Source organism: Physeter macrocephalus, chromosome 11 (genome assembly GCF_002837175.3).
Source record: "Physeter macrocephalus isolate SW-GA chromosome 11, ASM283717v5, whole genome shotgun sequence".
NCBI classification, from domain to species: domain Eukaryota; kingdom Metazoa; phylum Chordata; class Mammalia; order Artiodactyla; family Physeteridae; genus Physeter; species Physeter macrocephalus.
In genome coordinates this window covers 165,485,003-165,509,220 of record NC_041224.1, presented here as the reverse complement: position 1 = coordinate 165,509,220, position 24,218 = coordinate 165,485,003, and the positions used below count along the sequence as shown (strand labels likewise).

The following is a 24,218-nucleotide window of genomic DNA, read 5'->3' as shown; positions in this document are numbered from 1 at the left end:
AGGTGTGGGAAAATAAGCAGCTAGCGTTTAAGAGGGTGGGTTAAAGTGGTATCTTCTGCTGAGAGTCAAGTTTCACTTATGGCAAAGAAGTGAAGAAGCCAATGATAGGACTTTTTTGATGATTCCGGATTGATAGTTTTAGAGCTTATGGTGGGAAAGTTTTGGAGGTAAAGGTGTGGTAGAGAGCTGAGTCCAGGAAACACTGGGGAGAACAATGTACAGTACAGGATAAAAAACCACTAAGCCTTACACATGAGGCATTGACCAATTTAAACAGAAAAGAGACCAATGATGAATGGAGAACCCCTTTGAGCATGGTGTTATTGAGTGTAGGGACCTGATAGTTTGACTTTTTCATCAGGAATGACTATAGTCCCAATAGGTTCCAACTCTGTCTATATGATATACATTTGTGATGAAGGTGGTTAGAGAAACCACCACCATAATAAATTAATACATTGCCATTTTATTTATATATTAGTCCTCCTAAGTCTTTTTAGTGTGAATCACTGTAAGAGCATAATAAGTTTTAGTATATTAATACCATTGATTTTCTGCATCTGCAAATCTAATGTCCGGTCTTTAAATCAGTATCTTTTCATCAAGGTCATTACATTTATAGGAGGCAGAGACTCGCAGCCAGAGAGTCTACTTTGGGAAAAAAATTACATTATCACACCTTTTCAAGCACAACACATATGAACACAGATTTTTATCATATATGAAGAAAAAATCAACCCATTAATCAGTATCACAATGAGACAGGCTATCCCCACTCTTGACCAAGAGCTTATATCTTAATTTTCTGAACTGTTAAAAACCATTCAAACAATTGCCTATCTTTCACACAACTATATATCCTGCCAACTATCATTAATCTTTCTAAAGTAGAACTCAGTTATACAAGACCTTTAGAAAATGGGGAAAAAGTGACTACTTGATTTCTTTGACTGCTCCTTTTGTTCACTATGCCAACATGCATTTTTCTAGACCACTTTCTATATACTAGAAATTGTGTTAGGTCAAACCCCTGACCTTGAAGAGTTCATGAGTTGATGGTGTTCAAGTCCCTCAACCTTCTGGCAATCCTACAGTTGACACACTTCAGTTTCTGATTTCATGTTGAATATTGATTTTCCAACATTTTCAACAAAGAAAGGTCATCCTAGCAAAAGATCCTTTATTTTAGTAACAATTTAAAATTTTTTTCAAACACAAATGCTAAAACCCATGGCCTTCATTCAAATAAGCTTTCATTTAAACAGATTTTCTTCTTTTCTCAGACTTGAATTTAGCTTGTGACTTGACAGTTGAACAGCTGTTGACTTAAATTTCCATAAGACTGTATGTTTTGAAAAAGAAGATTAAAATACCTCACTTTTCTATTCAGGTCCAACAAAAACAAGGGCAGTTAAACCTAAACTATTTGGCTAAGAGAAAGGAGATAGAATTCTTTTCTTTTGCATTGTATCCTTTCATATCACTCTCCCATATCCCCCCAACCAAGATACACACACACACACACACACACACACACACACACACACACACAGATACCTCCTGTCCTTAAAAGGATCCCAAACTTGATTTTTCATGGAGATTTGTAGAAACACATGTAATGAAAATAGTACTGTTTATTTGACATCAAAGACCTTCTATTTCTGTCTATCTTTGTCAGCAGCTTTTAAAGCAATCTTGATAGCTGGCTTTATTGGATAAAATATTAAAACCTCCACAAAAGAAAGAAAAAAATAGAAATATTCATGCACTTTAATTAAAACTTTGGAATAGAGATCCAAGATATTTTAGGTTAAATGCAGACACTCTAGCAGAACTTGTATGTACATTTTCTTATTTGAACCATTCATTCGGTGCTCTTTCCTTTGTTTAAGCCTGGTGTTAATTCAAGTGGAAGAGTCGGAAGACTTTGCCTTCAGTATTTTTAAATAAAATAACCCTCTTGAAATGTATGTAACATTATAAAATCAGTGAATGCTACTTTTTTGGTAATCTGTTAAAAGGGAAATAATAAAAGTGGGTAAGACCCTTTTCTCTTATTTCATTGTATATGTAACCACGGTCCCCCCCCACTCTGTTTTCATGTAGATGCAAAACAAAAAACAAGTGTACAGTTATCTTAGATCTTAAACTAGAGAAGAATTCATGTAGTTATTTAAGGATAATGAGCTACATCAACAGTATCAGTCTGGCCAACTATGTAGCAGGCTTAATGAAGCAAAGCGGAGTCAGGTGCGATATTGAGTTCGGTAGGCCACACATGAATGTTCAGGTAAGTTAACTGAACCATAGGGACCTGCCATTTAAAAAATAGATCTTCAAAGTTCTGTACATATTTTAGTAGATTTCACATTGTAAAATCATCCTGTATGTAAAACAGTCAGTGTTACATGTTCTCCAGAAAAAAAGCATTTAATGAATGTGAATTTTTATTAAACAATTTGGAATACAATTCTGATCAACAATATGACTGAAATTCTATGAGAATCCATCCACTCACTCAGCCAGTGTTTATTGAGCACTTGCTGGCTTCATTCAGCAAACATCCTTTGAGCACCTTCCCTGTGACAAACATATTTGTAGATATTGAGGACACAAGAATGAAATGTCATGTCTCAGGTCTCAACAATATAGATGAATGACAGATTGCTTCTTCCTTTAAAGATGTGTTGACAACTCCGAGAGAAGCAGGCATAACTAATTCTATGTTACAATAACATATAAAAGAGGAATTAACAAAAAGGTTGTTAGTGCTAAGATAGAAATCAATTAATTGAGTAGGGGAAGGATCAGGGAAGATTTCCCAGCAGACAAGTTACTGATAATGGTCCACTAAGGAAGAGGAGACATTCCCTAGGTAATGCAAAAGAAGGAGGAGTTCTCAAATCTATGAACGCTAAGGAAGATTGTATTTAGTTTCGACATATTTTTATTTGATCTGCTTTTTCACTTATTGTATACATACATTTCTATATAAGCTTATTGCCCTAAACCTCATCATTTCAATAGCCATATTGCATTTTAATGCATGAATAAAGTACAGCTTAATAAACTGTTCACTTACTATTAGGTATCTGGTTGTTTCTAGTGTTTCATTAAATTGCCAGATATTTCAGAAAAAGATAAATTTTGAAAAATGGAAGTACATTCACAGGATTGACCCTATAGTTTTACAGATGTTAAGAGTTTCAAGATTTATCTCTGAGGAAACTGCAACGATTTATTTTAAATACTACCAGTGATATTTAAGTACACTCGATTTCTCAGAGTTTAAACAGTTTTTACTAGATCAAGCATTAAATTTCAGCTTTACCAGGGCAAAGATTATTTCACTCATTAATATATACATAGGACATAGCAGAGTGCCTGATATAAACACTCAGTAATGAGCTGCTAAATGGATGAATACATGAATGAATGGGTGGACACCACCATCTTAACTTACCTCTGTTGATTCAATAGGTGTAATTCAGCATCATAGAGTTTGCTTATATTCACACGTTAATTTATTATTTTATCATCATATACTATCCACCAAGTACTACATTAATGTTATAGGTTTACGCTGCACACAGTCTGGTTCTTAACCAGTAGACATACTACCTATTCTTCCCAGCTAAAGCATGCAAGTCTGTTATTTGCACAACTCCAGGGATTGGTAATGACTATCTAAGTCTACTTTCTTCTTTGCCAGATATCCGCTTTTTCATCCAGCAGTGGCCATATCACCCATTTCTTACTATTGAGACTAAGATTTATTTTTCTTCTTTTGTTGGAAAAAAAAAAAGAAAGAAAACCACCGGAGGAAAACTCCATTTTTATCAGCATCTCCCATGATTATTTACTTTGAATACAGTCATGATGTCTGGAGGTGTTGCAGCCATCTGGAAACCACATTTCAATATGCCTACAGTAAAAAAAGTAACCAGCTTCAGACAACAGAGTAGAAGAGTGTCCTTGGTAAAATTATTGAGCTGTATCAGCTCTAGATTGCCCATATGCAGACTTCCTTTTATTTAAGATAATTAAACACTGCTATTGCTTAAGTCATTCTGGGTGGGGTTTTCTATTATTTGAGTCTGAAAATATTCCTGGCAAAATTTTACTATGGAACTTTATGAAGGATATACTTAAACCATCCATCATAGCTTTAACGTTCTCATTTCTCTCATCACTGATCAAACTTCTTTTAATTTGGAATAAATATTACACTGTGTTTTTCTTTAATTTGACAAGTTGATTCTATTTAGGTATATCCCTTGCAGTTTATTTCAGCTTGTGGAATGAAGGAAGAGATTAATTAATTAATATTTAAACTCAGATTTAAAGCCCATGAAAACATACTGACTCATATTTCTGTATTCCTTTTTGATCATCGTTGGAATTTATGTAGTCAATTTTTAGCTTTCTTTCCACTGGACATTTTTATTCTTTTGAATATTATGTCAAAAAATTGTGGTGATTGTAGAGCGCTGCTGAGGGTGCGCGCACGGCCGAGGTAGCTGAACAAAGGAGCAGGGGGCCGCCGCGGGAACCTGCCACCGACCTCCCTGGCTGCACGGGCTGCACGGGCCTCGGGCTCGCCGCCACCTTGACTGCCAACGGCACGGCCGAAGCCCCGCAGATCCAGTTCGGTCTCATTAACTGCAGCAACAAGTATCTGACGGCCGAGACGTTCGGGTTCAAGGTGAACCAGTGGGCCAGCAGCCTGAAGAAGATGCAGATGCGGATGCTGGTGCAGCCGGCCCGATGAGTTGGGCAGCGGGCAGCTACCTGGCAGCGGAGAAGGATGGCAACGTAACCTGCGAACACGAGGTGCCCAGCACTTTCCCATCATGGCTCATGACGACGACGGCTGCAGGTCTCTGCAGTCCGAAGGACACCGGCTCTACTTTGGCGGCCCTGAGGACCGCCTGTCGCGCTTCGCTCGGACCGCTTCGCCGAACGAGAAGTGGAGCGTGCACATCGCCACGCACACGCAGGTCAACATCTGCAGCGTGGCCCGCAAGAGCTACGCGCACCCGAGCGCGCGGCCGGCGGACAAGATCGCAGTGGACCGCGACGTGCCCTGGGACGTCAACTAGCTCATCACGCTGGCCTTCCAGGACCAGCGCTACAACTGGGACCCCGAGCCCGCCACCGGCTACGCGCTCGAGTTCTGCTCCGGCAAGGTGGCTTTCCGCGACTGCGAGGGCCACTGCCTGGCGCCATCGGGGCAAGGCCACCAAGGTGGGGAAGGACGAGCTCTTCGCCCTGGAGCAGAGCTGCGCCCAGGTCGTGCTGCAGGCGGCCGACAAGAGGAACATGTCCACGAGCCAGGCTATGAACCTGCCGGCCAATCAGGACGAAGAGACCAACGAACAGATTTTCCAGCTGGAGATCGACTGCTATACCAAAAAGCGCATCTTCCGCACCCACTCGGGCAAGTACTGGATGCTGACAGCCACCGGGGGTGTGCAGTCCACCTCCTCCACCGAGGACACCGGCTGCTACTTTGACATCAAGTGGCATGGTCAGAGGATTATACTGCGTGCGTCCAATGGCAAGTTTGTGACGGCCAAGAAGAATGGCCACCTGGCTGCCTTGGTGGAGACAGCAGGGGACTCGGAGCTCTTCTTCATGAAACTGATCAACAGCCTCATGATCGTGTTCCGCGGGGACCACGGCTTCATTGGCTGCCGCAGGGTCACGGGTATCCTGGACGCCAACCGCTCCAGCTAAGACGTCTTCCCGCTGGAGTTCAGAGACGGCGCCTACAACATCAAAGACTCCACGGGCAAGTACTTGATGCTGGGCTACGTCTCCTGGGTCACCAGGAGCAGCGACACCCCTGTGGACTTCCTCTTCGAGTTCTGCGACAGCAAGTTGGTCATCAAGGTGGGCAGGCACTACCTGAAGGAGAGTCACGCGGGGGTCCTGAGGGCCTGCGCCAGCACCGTCGACCACATCACACACACTGTGGGAGTACTAGGCCCCGCCTCCTGCCTCCCCTTCTCCTCCCTGCCCAGACCCCTCCTGTTCACTCTTCTCCAGGTGGGCTCTGCTGCGGCCGGAGCCCCTTACCTTTCAAGCTGGAAACCCAGAGCAAACGGTGCCCTCACCTGTTGTCCCAGGTGGCCTCCCCCGGGCCGGTCAGCGGCTATGACGTGGTCCCTGGAGGTATTTCACAACCCTCTGCACTCTCTTCTGTGCCCTGAGAGAGGCCAGAACTTCCTTCTTCTGACCTCAGACAACTCTGAGACTTATTTCCCGGGAGAGGCCAAGGAGAAGTGGAGGGCTGGGAGGGAGGCCTTCCCGAGCCCCTGGGAGTGGCAGGTGTGTAACTGGAATCCCCTGCCCCGCCTGAGCCTCCCCTTCCCCCAGTTCCCAGGAGCCAAGCTCTTGCCCCAAGCCTGTGCCTGGCCCCCCTGTGCACCATCCCTGCGGAAGGACAGGAGGGGGCTGGCTCCTGCCCCTTGTGCATGGAGCAGGCCTGGTTTGGTGGCCGCTGGGGCCTGGCCGCTGCCTGTCCTGCTGTGGTGCAGGGCCCACAGTCTCGTTTCTTTCACTCTGGCCTGACTGGAAGCAGAAAAATGACCAAATCAGTGTTTTTTTGGGTTTTGGTTTTTTTTAATGAAATGTTATTGCTGCAGCAGCCCCAGGCAAGCTTGGTTGTAGCCATGAGTGGTCTTCAAGGGGTCCTGTGGGGAGCTCTTGAGACGCCATCTCCGGGCCTCAGTGCCCTGTCTGCCCACTAGCGGTAAGGCAGGTGGGGCACCTTCTCCAATTCAGAGCCTGTCCCCACCTTACCAGGGGGCTCTCATTGGCCCCTCTCTCCAGTGTGCCCCAGCCCCAGGCCTGTGTCCTCACCTGGTGGTGCTGGGCCCCTCACAGCCTCAGCCAGAGCCCCTGGTGTGATCAGTTCTCCCCTCCTGATGGAACTCCTGGGTCTCAGGAGGTTGAAGCTAGGTGTTGTGCTCAGCCAGGAGCCCTGTGGAAGCCACCTGGCCCCTGACTTGAGGCCCGCTCCTGCCAGCTCCCCTCACCTCTGGTTAGTGTCTACCACGCATCTCATTCTGGGTGTCTTGGTCTTTTATTTTTTGCAAGTGTCATTTGTAGAACTCTAAATGCTCATGATACATAGTAGCTTCAGACTGGAAAGAGCAAAATAAAATAACGCAAGTCTGCAAAAAAAAAAAATGTGGTAATTAAAATTTTTCATGTATTTTAAAGGCTGGCATGGTAAATTTATCATCATTAATTTTAAAAATGATGTGTTAATTATTGACTAAATTAATATACTTTTCTAATTTTACTAACAATTTGTCAATTTCTATGAAATATTCCACGAGGACTTAAATTATCAGGAGATTTTACTACATAGACAGAAGAGGAGCAAGTAATGTGACCACAGAGGAACTTGGAGTGATTTGGCTACAAGCAAAGGAATGACAGCAGCCATCAGAAGCTACAAGAGGCAAGGAGCAGATTCTCCCTAGAGCCTTTGGAGGGAATATGGCCCTGCTGACACCTTGATTTAGGATCAGTGATACGGATTTCCTGTATCTGGCTTCCAGAAATATAAAGGAAAAAAACTTCTGTTGCTTTAAGTCATCAAGTTTGTTATAATTTGTTATAGGAGCCACAGGAAATGAATACAAATTTCTTTGATATCATTGTCATTATTCTTCTACATAAACATTATTTGTACACTGCAGTTTAATTAAAAGTTTTTCCTTTAGTAATTTTTGTTGATTTTCCTGGATATTCTCATATACAGTGATCATCTGCAAAAAAGTTTTTTTTTAATTCTTTCTTATTACTGTATTTTTGTACTTTTTTTTTTTTTTGCTATTATAGGTTTTGCATGAATTCCCAATACAATACCAAAAGAATGACAGGGTTGTGTTCTAAATTACCTACATCTTGTTTTTAAGAAGAATTACTGGCACTTACTCACTGAATAGAATGATTTCTTATTCTCTTAATGTATATTTTTGTTTTATACATCTTTAGAAATATCAGGGGCTTTTACAGTATTTCACCATATAACAGATGTAGAATGATATCAAATGACAATCAAATTATAGTGTAACACCTGTGAAATACATACATCTTATGTGACATATTGAGTTAATCATTTCTTGATGGTTATCATCATGTGGTTGAATTTGTATATGGAGCTCTTATTTATACATATACATATATTTAAAGATCACTTTGCTAATAGATAGTTTACCCACTACTCACCTAAGAAGTTTGCCAAATCAAGTCTTTGGGATTTTTCTCTAAGATCTTGGAAGCAGAGTTACCTGTTGATAAAAACTATAGAGTTGCAGATTCTGAAGGAAAAATTTCCAAGTACTGAGAAGGCAAATGTCCCAAAGTATTTTTCTTTATTTGAAAAATAGGGTCATAGAATGGTGATGCCAAATTGCCAAGAATAGAGGATTTTAAAGCTAGAAAGTGGTATATTTAGGCCAATATTGGAAGGACTGAAGGAATGTCTCAGTTTTTCCTAAGAGGAAAATAACTGGATTTAGAGGAATGTCATTAAATGGGACAGATCCATTGTCTGCTTCAACACGTGGTATCTAAGAGCAATGGCAATTTGATAGGGAAGAACATACAGTTCAGATAATTAAAACCGAGATCTCGGGAACCATTGAAAAGTCCTTGCAAAAGCCTCGCAAGGAAGTGATGAAACCACGGACCTTAAAGAAAATGTGGATGTTTGGGCAATGAGCCCATGAGCCATGATCAGGAGAAACTAAAACCCAGAAGACACGTCTCGAAATGTTCTTCACAACTTATGTCTCTGTTCCTCCAACTCTATAAGGAGAGAAACCCCCAAAACATTGCTGAGATGAATTTCTTCCAGCCAGGTCTATGGAGATCAGAGCAGAATTATATAAATATATATATGTATATATATAAAACATTTATTTTACTTGATTGTGGTGCAGAAAATTTATACATACTAAACATGTCTTTCCTCACTAAAAGTACTTAACCACTGAGTTATACTTTAATGTAATGTATAAATTATGTTTGATCTGTATCTAAATTCATGAATGATGTGCCACTCATTTTTCTGAGTTATTCTGGCTATTTTTTTTACTAATTTATATACACACATATGTTTGGAACAGCTATGGAATACAGAGATTATTCTTTTAATATTTGTAAGCATTCTTCAGGGAATCCCTTGGCCTTTTGTCTTTTAAAATTTATTTTAGTAACTTTTACAGTATTTTATTATGTTTCTTGATTATTCTTGGACTTTATTTATTTATAAGGCTATAAAATTGATCTCTTTGCCACTTCAATCTACTCTTGCTCTTAAGTGCAGCCTATGCTTACATTAGGTTTCCTGGTTCCTGTAGACACTGTTGGCTGATACTGAGTTTATTGTCAACCACAATGCTTAACATTTCTTTCAGATAAGATTTTAAGTCATTTTTACAAGCCTCATAGTTATACATTTGACCTTTTGGTCCCAAGTGTAATAACATATTAGGAATTTTATTAAAATCCATCTTGCATGAGTGATTCTATCAAATATAATTTTTTTAAATAACGTTGAGTAAATGAATGGTTTTTGGAGTCTGATTCTGTCATCCAACTGCTACCACTCTTCAAATTTGATAAGCATGCCATTTTTCAACTTATTTGAACTGTTGCATCAAACAGGGAAGAGAAAAGTGTTCTGGGGATGTCCCTTGAAACTTCCCTTAATTTTGATTTCAATCCATTAATTAAAGCCTTTTGGGTTCAGTTGTTCAATCATTTATAAACTCAACCTATTTTATTACATCTAGCATGTTTCTCCCATATAATGTTATTATGAGTTAACAGGTCAATACACTGTTATAGTCCAGACTCACACTTTCTACTGCATTTCCTTAATATATTGATCTAATTATACAGGTAAATAAGTTAATTTGAAATTGCAATTTGAAATTGCAATTTCAAATGGCTTTTCTTACCATTTTCCTTAAGGTTTCTCAATGCTATATTGTTTGAGATAGATACATTAACTATTGTTAATTCTGTTATCCACACAAGCCTGGTAAAGTCTGGATTATCCTTTTGCTTCTAGTCTATTGATGTATTCTACTTATAGACAGAGTACTTTTGAATTTTTAAAAATCTAGTCAATGACCCATGTATTTCTATAGGGAAGTTAAGGTCATTTACATGGTACCTTATATATGCATACATGTTATATGTGTGTATATAATTTGCATGTATGCATATATATGTGTGTATACATATATATACATACACATGCATATGTGTGTGTTGTGTATGTATATATAAAATCCTAAGCAATGCTAGAAATTTACCTTTAGTCGTTCTTATTTCTTTTTATAAATTTATTTGGCATTTAATGACATTAAACATTTATTTCCTTGAACTAGAATAATTACATAGGTCCAGAAGCAAGTGGGACATGCAGAGCATGAAGAACATGAAAATAGTTATTTAATTTTCAGTAAGCAAATTTGTTTTTATTTTTCAAAATTTCATCTTGCTGTATAATTCTTAAAATATGCTACAGTACATCATCTAGTCATTCTCAATATTTTAACAAATATTTTAAAATAATTTGTGATAACTATATTGTTTTATTTATTCACTAATATTTTTCTAGGTAAATCTTTTAATTCACATTATGGAAGACTGAAGAAGTAGCTTAACACTATTTCCTAAAGCTATATATCTTCTGCTATTATCTCTTGCTTAAAAACGTTTTGAAGGTTAAGTTTGTATGTTGTCACACTATATACATTTATTTGTATTAATACATTTTGCTTAACAAACCTAAGGCTATGCTAACGTTTAAAGCTAATTATCTTTGCATAACTTATATTGTTAAGTTCTTAATTATCTCTTGCTTGGAGCTTGGCAATAGAGATTATTGGCTGACAGATTATTCTTGTTCCTAGATTTGAAATGTATTCACTTTCTTCTTTTAAAGTAAAAAATCATTTTGGCCGAGTTATATTGATTTAAATTCAACTATATTTATTTAGCTTCCCCTACATTCTTCTTTCACATGGGCTTGGCATTGAGATAAAATATTATTTATCTTTATATTTCTTATTCTTTTATTTCTGGCAGCTCACTTGTCTTTAAAGTTTCAAAACCTTTACAACAACGTCTAGATAATTGTCTTTTGTTGATTGTGCCTGTCAACACTTTTGAATTCCAAGCTGAATTTATTTTTTAATATAAGAAATACATCCATAATGTTGTTCTGAATATGTCTGAGGATACTGTGGGTTCTAAGTTCTGAGTTGTTGAAATTAAAAAAAAAATATGTCCTATTTGTACTTTTACTATAGCAACAAGCATAGTACCTTCAGTTATTTATCTGCATCAAAATTTATATTTATTTATAAGTAAGCCATATCTAATCTATCAACTGATTGATCCAGCTAGTTCTCAAAATATTTATTTATATCAGCCAATATTCTTGGCTGTATGGAATTTACCCCCCATTTTCAATAATGTACACGTCTTAAGAAAGCATCTATGTTATTTGCTTTTTTCTTTCTCTATATACCCTGTAAGTATGAGGTCACAAATGTGGTGAAGTTTGGTGTGATGATCAAGATCTCTGTGGGCTAAAATATGGTGCAAATTGGGAGAATTTATCTAAGAGGTATAGCAAAGAAGAGGTACCTTACAGAGATAAAAAAACTTCTGGCCTTTATTTCTATTTACTGAATTAGAGATAAAAGAAAAAATTAATTTTTCTATTAAAATATCATTACTAAGCACTAGAGATTGTATATTCATTTCTGCCAACATCTAAAGTCACCACATTTGGAATTACTACCTGGTTAAGCTTATGCTAACCCACTGCCATTTTTCAAAGTCTTCTGCATTGGCCAAATTGGAGCACTAAATAGTATTTTGTTGGTAGTCACAAATTCTGCATCTTTCAAGTTTTGATCATAGCCAAAAAATGTGTGACATGCCACTGCTGAAATGTGATTTTTCTTTTGATTCATTGGTTTTGGAACAGGGATTACTTTGCAGGCTCTTCCATTCAGCCCTTCCTATCATACCAGCTCTTATTCCATGGGTGAATCCAATATAGAGATTTTTGCCACTTGCTAATACCTCTTCCACTTATATACACAGGAACTAAAGAAAAGGGAAAAAAAGGAAGTTTAATTTGAAATAGTCTAGGTCCAGGTATCTTTTGGGCCTCTTGTCTTTGCTAGTCACACTCACTCCCTTTATAATTTCACGCAGATTTTTGGCTTTGAATACAACCCATATGAAATCCTTCCTTCTGGATTTCTCTCCTGAATTACAGGTTTATATATCCAACTACTGAAAACCATAATTTGTATAATTCAGTAACATTTCAAATTTAACTTGTCTAACCAGTTTCAAGCACAGCATTTCCTGTCTCAGATGATAGCAGCTCCCTCCTACAATTTGATTAGATCAGAAACTTTGGTATCATCTTTGATGACTCTCTTTTGAGAAATCCTATTAACTTTACCTTCAAGATAAATAGAAACTATTTCAACACTTGCACTGCCACCACCATAGTCCAAACCACAATCACCTCTTGCCTGGTTAACTGCAATAAACTCCTCAGTTATTTCCCTGATTCTATACTTTAACCCCACAAAGTCTGTGCTTAACAGAACAGCCAGAGGTATCCAATGGCAACAGTGGTCAGATTATGTCTTTACCCGAATCAACTCATTCCTAAGCTTCTTTATCTTATTGAGAAATTCAAGTGTCATCAGATCTCATCTCCTACTATTCTTTTCTTAACTGTATTGATGCAGCCATATTGGCTTTTATACTCTTCTTAGTACACATTAGGGAAAGTCTCATCTTACAGTCTTTGCATTGGCTCAACTCTACCTGTAATTCATTCTCTGCAGATAGCCACAAGAATACCTCCTACACATACTTCAGGTTTTTCCTTGATGTTTTAACCCTGATCACCCTTGTTAAATTTGTATCCCCCTTCCTGACTGACAGCATCACCAGTATCTCTATGTTTCTATACTATTTTAATTCACTCATAGATTTTTAAAATACAATTTAGTTGTTGTGTCTACATTTGGTGTTTCTTTTTTTCTTTTCTCCAGGCTATCAGGGAATACTTTTTTCCTGTTTTGTTTTGTTTTTGTTTTTGTTTTTCACCTCTGTATCCTAGGCACAAAACACAGCTAGAGAGATAATAGGCATTCAATGTTCATTTGTTAAATTAAAGACCAAAATAATGAATGAATGAAATTACACTTTCACCAGTTATTCATTAGTTCCATTTCTCACCAGTAAACTACAAGAAAGTATTGGGTCTCTATGTTTTGGTGTTAGCTCAGAACCAATGTCTAATAAATGAAGAACTAATAATAATGTGGGTGATTCTATTCTCTCTGTATACAGTTAACTGTGGCAAATGGCTACAAATCCCTTCAGAGAAAGTTGAGAGTAATATTATTGACATATACTTATGGTAGATATTCTTCACAAGATCTTTCTTCAACTGTACTCCGACTTATTTCATTCAAATGGCTTGAGATCTGTGAAGTTACTCAAGTTTGACCATTTGGTGAGGAGTTGCAACTCACTATCATGATGTCTTAGAGCAGGCTAGCAATTATATAAATCTTGAGACTTTGTTATAGCTATGATAATTAAATATATTGCACTGCCTATATATCTGAGCTCGAGGATTCCAAAGATCAATTAAACTGCTAAATATTCCAGCATGTTAGACCCTTCCAATTTCTGTGGCAACTCCATTTCCTCTCGTAGCAACTTCTGTTTATGTACTTCCATTTCTGCATAGCCATTCCAGGATTCTTCCAATCCCCCTAAAAACAATGGACTCATTTCACCCATAACTTTTTGCATCAGTATCTCAGATGACAAATACAGCCACTAATCACTATTTAAATGTGCTGCTGCTCCCTTCACAACCTTGGGTCTGCTGCGATTTCATGAAGGATAGGGAGGGTCATGAATGACAAGTTCACTCCAGCATTTCACTCTCTCCTGATTATGTGGAGTACTTCACCAGCATTATTTTTAAAATGCTCACATCTCAACTACATTTAGTATGAGACAATTATACTAAATGAGTGAACAATTATAACCAAACAATTGTTACTATCCCCAGCTGCTCGAGCTAACACATTGAATCCAAAACCTCTGAGAATTTTATCCATTTTGGTGGATTCAGACTGATATGAAATTATGTTCTTTTTCAGTCAAACAGCATCAGTCTATTCCCAAATCTAACAGCAGTTTTGTAGCTGATAAGGTTTAGCAAAGTCCACAAATTCTCCTAGTGTCAGTTTCTTTTCTAGTATTTGTCTAGTGAATTGACATTTAGACATTAACCCTCCTCCACATACTGGAGGACTTGGTCATGAGTCCTTACAAGACTTATGTCAGTGTGCATTTACAGGGTAACTTCCTTAGGAAAAGAAGTTACAGCATTGTACGAAAGATGGACTAATAGTTCATTAAATCTATTCTTTGTTTTCTAACTACAAAGTTAAATAAATCTCTCTTGTACACAGGTATGACACGGGACTACTTTTCCCCAGTAGAATGTGAGTAGAATCGATGTGTCACTTCTAGTGTGCCTTCTCTCTCTCTCATTTCTGTTTCCCACTGCCATCTGGGTGTTAATGCCTAGGATAAACTCAAGAGACATGCTTTGTAACAAAAAATCTAAAACATGTGGCAAAGGCTTAGCATACAGGAAACAAGAAGTAATAAAGCTGTTATCAGAGGCTGAAGAGATGATGATCCATATTACATAATGGCAAACATTTGGTAAAACTCTTGCCTGCAATTTCCTGGGGGAAAATCACGTGTCTACTGTACTGGCAGCTGTGGGGAAAAGATTGAGAAGAATCAGGGTAAAAGTGTCTGCTGGCTACTATTGAACCTTTTTGTATTACAAGAAAAAAATAAACACATATAGGAAAGAACTAACCATTTTTCAAGTGTCTGGAAATTCAGACACTCTCTCTATGAGAATGCAAATTGCTTCTGACCCCTAAACAGGGGGGTAATATGATGAAAATAACCTTAGGTAACAAAAATCATATTAAAACAGCCATGTACAAGAAAAAAATACTTTCCAGCAAAGGTGAAGTAATAAGAGAACAATTTATTATTTTTCCTTAAACAACTGGACAACTGAAGAAAGTATAGGAGGGAAGGAAGGAAGGGAGGGAAAAAGAGAGTGAGAAAGGAATTAAGGAAGGAAAACTATATAATCATCTCAGTAAATTTCTTACAAAATTCAACACATACTCATAAAAAAAACAATCTAGAAATAAAGGTAAGGAGCAGGTCCCCAAATTGACAAAGGACATTTACAAAAATACCTATAACTAACATTACACTTCATGGTAAAAGACTGAATGCTTTCTTTCCTCTTATGATCAGGAAAAAGGCAAAGATGCCTGTCTTTATCACTTCTATTCAACGTTATACTAAGGTAAGAAAAGGAAGCTGAAAACAAAAACAAAAAACCTTACACATTGAAATTTAATTAAACATAAGCAAGACATGTCAACTGAAAACTACAAAACATTGCTCAGGTAACTTAAGACCTAAAGAAATGGAAATATATACCATATTCATGGATTGAAAGACAAAATAGTATTAGGATGTTCATTCTCACAAAATTGATCTATAGACTCAGGGTAATTCTGATCAAAATCTAAGAAGGATTTTTTTGTTTTTCCTTTTGGTAGAATTTTTAGACAAGATTATTTAAAAATTTATGTGGAAATGAAAATGAACCCTATGTCAGAAATAATTTTTTTAAAATAAAAACCAATTTGGAGTACTTACTATACATTATATCAAGACTTAATATAATGTAAGTAAACAAAACAAGGTGGTGTTGGCATATAGATGGACACATGGGACAGAATGAAGATTCTAAAAATAGACATATGGAAGAAGGATATTCATATTTTTGTTAAAATAGTGAAGTAACCATTGACATCCGTATGCAAAATAATGAATTGCTACTTTTAGTCTTCAGAATACACAAAATGTTGATTTACAATGGATCATTGACTTAAATGTGAGAGCTAAAACAATTAAATTTTTAGAAGAAATCATATGAGAAAATTTTTGTAGCCTTGGGAAAGGCAATGATATCTTTGATAGGACACAAACAGCACAGACCACAAAAGACAAAACTGATATACTGGACTTACCTAAATCAAAACTTCTGCTCGACAAAGAACTCTTTTATGGGAATTTAAAGGCAAGTCACCAACGGGAGAAAATATTTGCAATATAAAATTTGACAAAGGACATTTTTTTTTCCCAAAACTGTATATGCAGAACTCTATAACTCAATAAGAACAAGCAGGGGGGCAAAATATTTGAAGAAACATTTTATAGAAGAAGATAAAAGAAGATATATAAAACACATAAAAAGACATATAGCATAATCATCACTAACAGGAAATAAACATCACAATAAAATCACTGCACACTTTCTAGAATAGCTAAAATTAAAAAGACTGACAAAATCACATGTTGGAAAGAATAACTGAAACTCATAAATTACTGGTGGGAATGTAAGATCATACAATCACTTTGGCAGTTTCTTGTAAAATCAAACATGTATGTGCCATATTTATCACTCCCATATTTATCAAAAAGAAATGAAAACATGTTCCCATAAAACTTTGCACACAAATGGTCGTAGGTCATACAGCATGACAACAAAAAACTGGAAAAAACCCAAATGGCCATCAAGAGGATAATAAACAAATTTTGATGTATCCATATAATGAGATTCTACTTAGCAAAAAATAGAATGAATAACTGATACACATGGTATCAAGGAAGAATCTCAAAATCACTAGGCTGATTAAAAGAAGCCAGATACAAAAGAGCACATACTGTATGATTCATTTGATAAGAAATTATAGACAAAATAAAATAATGTCTAGTAACAGAAAGCATATCAGCAGTTGCCAGGGGCTGGGCATGAAGCAGAGGTTGACTACAAAGGTATGTGAGGAAACTTTTTGGTGTGCCAGAAATATTTTATGTCATAACTGTGGCATTAGTTACACAATTGCATATTTTGTAAATATCACATTGTACATATAATATTGATAAACTTAATTATATGTGAATTTTAGCTCAAGAGACGGAAAATGCAGTTTGCAGCAAAGATGACTAATTGTGTAGCCTTTCCACTGAATCTTGGTAGCTTCAATTTAGTAACAATTAAAAGTTAGGGCATAGAGGTGAGGAAACAAAGAAATAAAGTACATTTGAGACTATGTGTAACAATTTAAGTATTTTTATTAACATATATAACTGAATTAAATATATTAGAAGCCTACAAAATTTCTGAAGGAGTAATTTTGCCAAATAAACCACGGGGCAAACTGAAAATTATTTGACTTTTTGTGATTTATGACAAACTTTGGTCCTCTGAACTTCCACGTACAGAATGCTGGTTTTTAAAGATATTCAGTGTCTTCAAAGAGCATTATTCCTGCTTCAGACATTGCCATGGAGCATGATAGATAAGACAGAACTTCCAGAGAATAGAGTCAGGACCACGAAGATTATTTCTCCTCTTCTGGGTTCAAAGGCTTTCATAGTATTCCCCCAGTGGGATTTCAGAACTGCTTCAAAAGAACAATTAGTAAGTCTCCCATTCCTTCTCTTTATAATGCCTCTTCTATATTGTATATATAATTTTGTATGTGGTTGGGGAAACTTGCTCTTTTCAGTTTGTGGGCAGCCAGAGCACAGGGAATCCTGGTGAGACCACATGGAGAGGACTGTTCAAGTTCAGGAGATCCTGGATTTTGAGTAGATACAGTGACTAGATTGGACCTTATGTTTCCTCCCTTGGGGAAGGAATTAACATGTGCTATGTGTGGGCAAAGACTAAACAATGTTTAAATTTTCCAAAACATTTGATTCAGAGATGAGCAAATGGAACTCTCAGTCATTCTCTGGTTTCCCTCCTTCATTCCATTCATCCTATTATCCACTGTCTATTGCATCCCTACTTGAGCCAGGTTCTGTCCTGGGCATTGGGATAATAGTAATGAAGTTGACACAATCCTGCTTTCCAGAAACCATTCTAGAAAGATAGTCTTGTGGGCTAGTATTTGCATTACAGTGCATCTGCTATGGGGAAAATCACTCATGCTGATGGGCAGAGAAGTGAGCTTTTAATAGTGAGATATCCTCCCCAAAAGGAGAAACTTGAGTGTGGAGTCACAGGATTCATAAAGACTATGAAATTGAAAGGCCCTTGGTCCATTTAACCCTATTCTTCAGAAAGCTCTATATGTGTGTTTATAATAGTAATCCATTCATTCATTACTCATTCATTTATTCATCCAGGATATCTAAACCTTCCTTCATTTATAGAGAAGATTTTGTGTGTTGCTTACCATGTTAAGTGCTGTATTAATTTTCTATTACTACTACAACAAATTTCCTCAAACTTAGTAGCTTAAAACAACCCTAATTTATTAATTTCAGTTTTGTAGGTCAGAAGTGTGACACTGTCTTACTGGGCTAGAATCAAGGTGATAGTTGGTATACCTTTCTTTCTGGAGGATTTAAGGGGAGAATCTATTAATATTTCCTTGCATCTTTGAATTCAGCCTATGTTCCTATGCTTGTGTTCTCCTTCCTGCATCTACAAAGCCAGCAGTGACAGGTGGAGTCCTACTCATATCACATCACTCTGACTTCTTCTGTCTCCCTTTGCCACTTTTTTTTTTTTCTTTTTTTAACATCTTTATTGGAGTATAACTGTTTTAGGATGCATGCAATTGCATTGAGCCCTCCTGGATAACCAAAAATAATCTCCTCACTTCAAGGTCCTAGTTTAGCCACAATTGCAAAGTCCCATGTTAAGTAGCATATTTGCAAGTTCTGAGGATTAGGACTTGGACATTTTTCTGTGGGGGGGATTATTCTGCCTAGCAGAGACTCAAATCTACCTTGTTAATCTTTACTCCTGAGATCTATTAATAATGCCTGACTGTGGCTGTCTCCCCAAATTCCAATTAGCTGCTTCACCACCAAGCCAGCAAATCACCTAAATATTGCACAGTCTTTCATCCACGCTTTGAGCAAGAAATTGTTTTGAGAGTTAATCTCCTTTATAATTCTCATTTTAAAGATGAGGCAACTGATTTTCTGGAAGTTTAATTAACATGCCCAGGGTCACAGGTGATAGGAGCAGAATATTGTTAAAATTCAAAGCTCATGACCGCTGGACCATTTATTTCCCAGAAAAAGATTCTGTCAGATCTCATATATAAATTGAGTTCATTTTAAGTTTGAAAAAATATCTATTATTTAATAAGAAACTAATTTAAGGAAACTTGTACAAAAACCTAATCACTTTTTCTTTTATTTCACTAATAGAGTACCTTCATTCAGTGCAAACATCGCATTGAACAAGAAATCTTGCTATTCAACTCAGTGACAGCTGACTATTACTCACTTCCAAATGACTGATACTTAGTGAAGCATCTGTTCACCCCAGGAAATCTCTCCTATGCATGTCTCTAATCTTCTGTATTCTAAATAAATTGCCTTAAGGTGCGTTGATTATCATTTTGCAACATTTTCAAGCAGCATTTAAACAGCTAAGTGAAAGGAGTTATTCTGTCACTGTTAAAGCTTCCCTCCCCCACTATTAATTATTTGTATGTCTGTAGAGTGTCAGTACAGAACTCAATTTGTTTAGGACTGTTAGTTATGGAAGCAACCGAGTAAGATTGATTTTTTGAACTGGTTCCAGAGTAACTATGCTTATAGAGCGCCTTCCAAATAGAATATAATATGTGTAACCCCAACTAGAGATTTATGGGTGATATCCCTCAGGAGATGGCATAGTGTAGCTCAAAGGACAAGGAGGCAGTTTCAGTCACACAGCTAATAAGTAGGAGAGTGGAGAACTGAATCTGAAGCTCATGTTCTTTCAATTATATGATGCTTCCTTATAACACATCATGAACTTTGTCAACGATTGAGGAAACAAAAACTTGCTGATGCTTTAAACCACTGCAAATGTATCTAAAGCATTACTGGTTCAACTTTTTCCAGTTGCAAAGCCTGGCAAAACCAAACCATGCAGCCCAGTACGACAAAGTTAAAGTTGTGATTTATGGAACAGAAAGATGCAGACATTTTCATTCACATTAAAGACACTCTGAAAAAAGACATATGTTCAGAGTATACTGGACATAAATGCTTAATGTTAAAGGCAGTCAGGCAACACAGATGCAAGAAGCTTTAAAAGCTTTTGGAGTCTAAGCTTGCAAACTTTGGGTATGATGGTGAGATTGTCAGTTCACTGAAACCCAGCAGTTCCCCTCAAGTGTCTATCTTGCCCTTCCGTCCACACTAAGTGCCTACTCTGAGCTCCTCTGGCCATTACATAAAGCCTTTTAGGAAACATCACTCCAGACAGATGTTTAACCCCAGGCTCTAAGGGAACTACGCAACGAGTTGCTAAGTCTGTTGATTAATTTTACATGTACGTGCATGCTAATGTAGTCTGACACCAAGGCCCTCACAGCCACGGCTTTCAGCTTATGTTTTGTGAACTTACCAATTTACAAACATTAAGCATGATGCGGTATTATTAAAGAAAATGATGATCTTGAGAAAAAATAGTGAAAAATATATTATTCATAAATATCAATATTACAGATATTCCTTCTGATATTTGTAGATAAACTATTTCAGATTAACTCTTCACTGGAAACAACAAGAAACTAGGGGAAAAGTTTTTTTTTACAGTTTGTTTGAAGGTATTGGTGAAAAACCAAGGCTTTTTGGTTTTTCAATGCCTCAACCAGGACTTGAGCGTTCAGAGTCTTGAAGAGACAGGATGCTCATATGTAAGCCCAAGGATTAGCACAGCTTTTTCCTTGGAGGCATTTGCTAACACATAACACAAAAGCTCATAGGGAGCTTTCAGCAGTACTAGGGGTTAAGGGGAACAGAACTTAGAAATCAAGCCTCAACATGAAAGAGGAATCTTGGTAAACACCACCAGTTCATTTGGGACCCCTGCCCCTGAAGTCCTACTTGAAGAAGAGAGGAAAACCAGCCCCCACAAAGACTGACACCCTCCATCAAATCAGATTGGATTCCAGTGGTCCATGCCTACCATAGCCGCTTTCCAGAAGCAAAAGAAAACAACCTTACAGAGCCTGACAAAATGCCTTGAACTCTGTAGGCAATTAATGCAAATTAGTTGAATTTTGTTTTATCAAGAGCATTTAAATATTTTTCAATAATAATAAAATGAAATAATTACCTTTCTCTTTTTGAGCCCCTGACACATGTCCTGGTTCTGTGACCTTGGCTTTATGTATATTATCTCTAATTCTTCTACCATATTTGCAAGTTAAGAATTATTTATGTCTGATTGCAAGGCTGAAGTTCACAGATGTTATGTGACTTACAAGATCTACACAGCTATTATATGACTGAATTAAGATTTAATTCTTAAATTGGACTGTTTGGTTTCTGCAAATACTTTCTGTGGGTCAGGTGGGTGTAGATTTTCATGGAATGTGTGAACAAATGGTTACTTTAGGAAATAAAGCAAAGAGTTTCTTAGAAACCATGGATGTATTTTTGGAGAAGGTTATCCCTTGGAAAAGGTAAGCATTTTCGATGTTTTTTCCTTGGAATTTGGAGGAAATTCTAAATAGCCCAGGAATGTCTCTTAAAATACTCATCAAAAAGAAAAATAATGAAATAATTTATTCAAAATCTATTTACTGGGTATTTATTATTTACCAGGTACTCTTCTATATTTTAGAACTACAGCAATAAACAATATAGAAAAAGTCCCTGGCCTGATGTAGATTAGATCCTATTGGAGTGGACAGTTAATAAATAAACAAATAAAAATAGAATTTTGGAAGTCATCAGTACTGAATTGATATTTATAGACCAACTGAAGTGATGGGATGAAAGTCTGTTTAGATTAGGTTCAAAAACAAAAGCAAAAAAAAGGAGAAAGCTCTTAGAGACACAACATTTAAGCCAGGAAAGCTATGGAATTCTGAAGATACCTGAGAAGTTAATGTGTTAGAAAAAGTAGTGCTGCACCCCTTCTTCCACTTGAAATTCTATGCTCTTTAGGAAGTCTTAATAGTGGGATGCAATGGCTTCTCTATCATGGTAAAAAAAAAATCTGTGATCTTACACCATGGATTAAATGTGGATGATATCAAAATAATGAGAACTGTCATATATTTCCTAGTCAACCTGAATAACTATAAGATATTTGAAAATTAATGTGATCAAAGTAACTTTATATTAGAATGACAGAAAAGGGTAGAAAAATAATATGAATGAAATAAAGCAGTGCTCAAACAATAGACAGTCACCAGCACCAATATTCGTTCATTTTATATAATGTTTTTGTGGAACAACCAAAATTGTAACTTTTGACCAAGTTGTACAGGCATCTGTGCCAAAAGCATGAGAAGAACAAAGTCCTAGCTGAGGTAATTTCCTCATTAAATTGACATCTACATGCAACAGTACATCCTAGATCACAACTCACATTAAGGGATTAAAAAAAAAAAAAGGATGCATATGTGATTGAAATTTAGCACAGTATTATCTGCATTCATAAAAATCTCCGTAGTGTGTTTGGTGCTAGAACCAGTCATTGAGGTTGCTTATGAAAACGATTTATTTATCCTGAATTTTATTTTCTTTAAACAGAACCCTGCTTTACTAACCAACAAAATTTTCTGAAGGGCCCCCATTAACATCTGAAATCCAGTTTTATAAATTCAACAGATTTTTCTTCCAGTTTCCAGGTTAAAATTTCATAGTGATGACAACTTCATTTTATCTTGAATTTGAGTGTCACTAAAAACAATTGAATAGTTAAACATAACAGAAAAAAAATGTTTTCACTGAAGAAAGTATAGTACAAAGTACAAGAATGTAGCTGTTATAAAACCATTTTCTCCAGTTACTAGTACCTCCTAAACCCAACTTCCCTTAGCACATAATCAGTATACCACCTAAAACATTTCTCCACATGATATTCAGGAATTTAAATTTTCTGGAAGTTGCTACAGCAAAAACACTAGTACAATTTGGTTAAAAGACATTAAATGTGGCTCTGTCTGAGCATTGATGGGTGATATTAAAATGGTTTTAATTTAGATTAACTCTAAAATACTATAAATTACGTAGTCGATTTACCTAGAGGAAATTTTCATCAGATGTAACTAGAAGTTACTCAAGAAATATTGAAGAGGTGCTACAATACTTGAATCAAAAAACTCAAAATATCAAGTATCAAAGCATTAGTTTTGCAGTTTTCTGTTTATAATAATGACAAAACTGGACTTCGAGCAATTTTCTTACTAGTCAACAGATTAGAGCCATAGCTTGAAACAGTAAGTAGTTCCAGAGCACTGGTAGTATTTCCAATTCAGTTTGATATAGAATGTTTGTTTTTCTGGCATGCTGGGAGCATGAATTGTTTTGTAAAATCATTGTTTTTCAGATAGTCAAATAATACCCTTGTTCCTTTTAATTTCTGTTGGAATTTTTTTCTAAAATATATTTCACAAATTTCTAGCTGCTTAAACTGAGGATCCTAAACCATAATTTAATCTTTACTAATTTTTTCTATGAAAATAATCAGGAAAAACAATTTTAAAGTTTTTGGAAAGTTTCTTGGTCCCCACACTAATTGGTCACACACACACATACACACACACACACACACACACACACACACACAGTCTTAGTTTTTAAGTAAACATTTAAAAATATTATTTCTCTGTACTGTTATGCACTGTCAATTCTCACTAGTCTCAAGGAAGTTGACACTAAAATAATTTCTTCTTGCTTAATACTTATCACTTCTGGATGCATGAAAATTATTTCTCTTCACTTAGCTATGATATGTGAGAAATGTTGAGGCAAGTTTCTTTAAAAATTTTGCGATGCTCTAGTTAACGTTAAAGTTTATGTTATTGACCATGGCTTACAAAGTTAGAATTTTGTTATCAAACTTTCGTAACTTTGAATTAAAAATTTGCTATTTTAAATCCAAACATATTTAAAATCCATATGTAAAAAATCCTTTTTTATTCCTTTGTCACTTTTTAAAAAAAGTAATCTAATATCAACATTATGGACTG

At 36.6% G+C, this 24,218-nt stretch overlaps 1 pseudogene; it reads left to right on the top strand.

Moving 5' to 3' along the window:
- Positions 1-2,182: 2,182 nt before the first annotated feature.
- Positions 2,183-5,989, top strand: LOC102976751 (fascin-like; annotated as a pseudogene).
- Positions 5,990-24,218: the final 18,229 nt, after the last annotated feature.